This window comes from Muntiacus reevesi, chromosome 3 (assembly GCF_963930625.1).
Source record: "Muntiacus reevesi chromosome 3, mMunRee1.1, whole genome shotgun sequence".
NCBI lineage: Eukaryota > Metazoa > Chordata > Mammalia > Artiodactyla > Cervidae > Muntiacus > Muntiacus reevesi.
The window spans coordinates 67,694,845-67,698,035 of NC_089251.1; the positions used below are offsets into that span (position 1 = coordinate 67,694,845).

The window sequence follows — 3,191 nt, forward strand, 5'->3', positions numbered from 1 at the left end:
TGACAGTTCAGGAGACATATAGACGCAGGTTCGAGCCCTCTGTCAGGAAGATCCCCAACGGAGGAAATGACAACCCATTCCAGTATCTTTGCCTGGAGAATCCCATGGACAGAGGAGCCTGGCGGGCTACAGTCCATAGAGTCGCAGAGTTGGACACGGTTAAAGCAACTTAGCACAGCACCACCTGGGAAGCTCATATGTATATGGTATTAATATTTAATCACCCTGGTAGTTCATTATGAATGGATGTTTGAAGTGAGTTTTTGTTTTTAAAAATTTCCCTTGAAAACCATAAATGAAGAAAATGCATTAAAAATATACATAATCCATATAGAGTTTGGACATGGTCACAAATGGACTTAAACTATTTTAGGGAGGTCTCTGATTTGCCATTGTGTATAAGTGTATATCAAGTTAATTTCCAGATATGCAGGGTTAAGAGAATGATTTGTTACATTTTTACTTTCATGTGCTAAGGGTTGAGTTCAGAAGACAGTGGCATAATCAGAAACTTTCCAGTGCAGTTCTTCAAGGTCACATTCTTTGAGTCTACAAATCTAGGTAGGCAGGTTTTAGTCAATATTCCAGGCAGCAGTAGGTAGGCACAAAATAGATGTATTGGAGGCAGTATTGATTCTGATGTCTGTTGCTGCATGTATACTCCTAGAAAGACCCTCCTTTTTTTCCTTTCTTTTCCTTAGAGGATAATTTCTCTTTTCTTTAAAGACTCCTCTCTGAGCATCTACTCTTGCAAGAAAGGCCACTTTCTATGATGAATTCCAGTCATTGCCTATACTGTGATATAAGTAACAATTTCTATTATTAACAAAGAAAAATGCAATAAGAAAAGTCTCATGTAGTAGGCCCCCTACTACATTTAGTACTGCCATGTATTTATCACTGAAGATGTCTAATTAAATGGATGTAAAGAGATAAGAGACAGATTGAATTAAGGAGATCAGCACTCTCTGATTGTGTGTTATTTGGTTACAGTTAAATTCTGATCTCATTGTGGGCTCTACAGCCTTTCCTGGATTATACTTAGAATGTTCTGCCTTCATTATGTGATGCATTTTTGTGATGGGATACCATAGTGACCCCCAGTCTTTAATGAAAAAATGGATAACTTACAATGTCTAGGGGTCTTGAGAGCAAAGATGTTTGTTTTAGTGGGAATCATATCTGAGAAGACCTGAGACGAACATGGCAGTGAAAAGCAAATACTGATTTGAAGAGTACAGATTTCCCTGGTAGCTCAGAGGTAAATCGACCAGCAATTCAGGAGCCATAGGAGACACAGCTTCAGTTCCTGGTTAGGGAACATCCCCTGGGGGATGGCAGGGCAACCCATTCCACTATTCTTGTCTGGAGAATCCCATGGACAGAGAAGCATGGAAGGCTACAGTCCATAGGGTCACAAATCAGACACGACTGAAGTGACTTAGTACCCAGCACACCATTCAGAAAAAAGGAAGGAGCAAAGATGAGGATGTCCTAGAATAAGAGATGAAGACAGAAGTCAATTACTCCCTCTACACCTGAGAATTAGTAGAAACTAAGGCTTCCCTGGTGGCTCAGAGGTTAAAGCGTCTGCCTCCAATGCGGGAGACCCAGGTTCGATCCCTGGGTTGGGAAAATCCCCTGGAGAAGGAAATGGTACCCACTCCAGTATTCTTGCCTGGAGAAACCCATGGACGGAGGAACCTGGTAGGCTACAGTCCACGGGGTTGCGAACAGTCGGACATGACTGAGCGACTTCACTTCACTTCACTTCAAAGAAAGCAGAGAGGAGTGGTGACAGCTGACTCAGAAATATGCCAGATTACTCCAAGGCTCTTGATCTCCCTAGTGTCTTCCCTTTTCTCTCCTTCCTCTGTCTCTTCTAGCCATTTTTCATAGAACCTCCATCTGGTATTTAATGAGCAATTCCTTGTTGCCAGACTTGGGGCTCAGTGTTGAGGAGATAAGGTGATGCTGACCTTGAGAAGTTATTTGATATCGCTGATAAAGGTATGAGAGGATAATTACAGATTGCTTGAGGGGCATGTAGAAGGGATTAGGATCCCACATCTCAGAATTAGGAATCATTACAACTCTTCTCAGATGGAGGGGGGAGAACATGATGGTTTTAAGGGTTTGTTAGGGAGTCAAACAGACTCAGTGCAACTAGAACTCAGAGAACTTGGTTGTGTGTGGCCAGGGGAGTAGTGCAAGAGAGGAGTGCATGAGAAGGCATAGGTAGAGAAAGTCTGAGAGATAATCAGGAATTGATCATAAATCTCTTTTAAAAATATAATAATTTGGACATTATCCTGAGGACAATGGGGACCTGTTGAAGGATTTTAATCAAGAAGTGACATGATTAGATTTGGAGTTTTAAAAGATTGCTTTGGCTGCCATGTAGAGAGGATCAGGAGGAAATTAAATTTATCTATTATTCATTAAGGTATTAAATTTGGTCAGGCAGCATTTTTACAGGCAAGACTTCTCTTCATTGACTCAAAAAATTTAAAGGCAAGATTTAAGCTCTTGTTTTGTGACTTAGAAAAAACATAGTGAAGACAAATAAAAATGAGAGAGCAACCATGTTTACTCATGCATAGTGTTTACTTCTCAGACTTGAGAATTATTTTTATAATAATTTTTCCTATATATCTCTAGGCACACACACCTTCTGTAACTAAAACAGCAATTACCATTCTATCCAGATTTGTTTTAAAATATAAGTCAAGGGAGATCAAAATTGTCCTTCCCTTATTGTGTATTTGAAATAAACATGAATTCACATAAAAACTTATCAAAGTGATTTACCATGGCTTGACCAATTACCTCCCACCTTAGGGCCATTCTTGGTTAACGATGACCAGGCACATTTCAGCCTGTCTGACACTAAGCTCATAGCTTAGGGGTCCCCAACTGATAACAGTGATTATTCATGATATTTGGATTGTAAGATGCTCTGGTTTCTATCACAGTGCCCTTATTTCCTGATTCAAAGTCTTTGTGAACAGTATAGTGACTTGGGCAACTTCAGGGGACTGATATTATGAGTCTGCAGGTTGGAGATTTCTCTTCCCAAGACTAGTCACAGAGTCTGTGTTTGATTACTTACTCAGGAGAGTTGTTCATAGCACAGAATTATCACACAATTGAACACAGCTGGCACCCTGGCCTCAAGAGAAACCAGAAAA

At 40.3% G+C, this 3,191-nt stretch overlaps 1 non-coding gene across 1 annotated transcript; it reads left to right on the plus strand.

The window, feature by feature from the left end:
- The first annotated feature begins 1,563 nt into the window (after window positions 1–1,563).
- On the plus strand, window positions 1,564–1,635 carry TRNAW-CCA (transfer RNA tryptophan (anticodon CCA)). Its single transcript has one exon. It is a non-coding gene; the product is annotated as a tRNA-Trp (tRNA).
- Window positions 1,636–3,191: the final 1,556 nt, after the last annotated feature.